Raw genomic sequence first — 671 nt, 5'->3', positions numbered from 1 at the left:
GACATTTAAACTTTCTCTGTTGGTGATTATGTGTGTGTGTGTCCCCTTGTTCTAGAGCACTAGGGAACAGAGAATCACGGAAGGGCTGTGGAATTCACTCTGCCTGGAAAAGACAAAAAGGGACTTGTAGCCTAACACCTAGCAGCTGGTTTTCACATGGTTCTCAGAGTTCTAACTCTGGAGAAATGCTACTTTGTAGCCTAAAGGAAATAATAAGCAAGGTAAAATGAAACAACTTTAAGGAGAATTATGTGACAGACAACACAGTAGTATTTAATAAGTAAGGTTATATTTAGGGTTTAAACTAGTCCCTGAATATCCTTAATAACACTCTGGAGGAAAAACCAGGGTGAATGAGAACTTAAGCTTCCCAAGGATTATGGCTCAAATCCCCTGAAATCTATAGGAAGTCAAATAAAATTCATTGGTGAGTATTATATCTTTCCCATTGTTTTTTGTTTGTACATTATTATTGAGAACAGGGTAAGTTTGCTGCAGATGTTTTTTCTGTTGTTTCTTGAACAAATCAGGGGATGCTATATCCCTGAGTCAGTACTCCGTGGCTGAAAACCCTCCCTCCGAAGACTGCCCATGTCGAAGCAGGTGGAGACCTCACAGCGTACTAATAACGTGTCATCCTTGATGAAGGTTCTTTGTCTGAGGGCTTCCAG

The 671-nt window shown here is 40.2% G+C and overlaps 1 pseudogene across 1 annotated transcript in view; it reads right to left on the bottom strand.

Moving 5' to 3' along the window:
• Positions 1 to 671, bottom strand: part of LOC104981008 — a 39671-nt pseudogene that overhangs the window by 37115 nt on the left and 1885 nt on the right. The gene's annotated exons all lie outside the window — the stretch shown is intronic.

The sequence above is a fragment of the Bison bison genome, unplaced genomic scaffold (assembly GCF_000754665.1).
Source record: "Bison bison bison isolate TAMUID 2011002044 unplaced genomic scaffold, Bison_UMD1.0 scf7180017864508, whole genome shotgun sequence".
Taxonomy (NCBI): Eukaryota; Metazoa; Chordata; class Mammalia; order Artiodactyla; family Bovidae; genus Bison; species Bison bison.
This window is presented reverse-complemented; position numbering and strand designations above follow the sequence as displayed.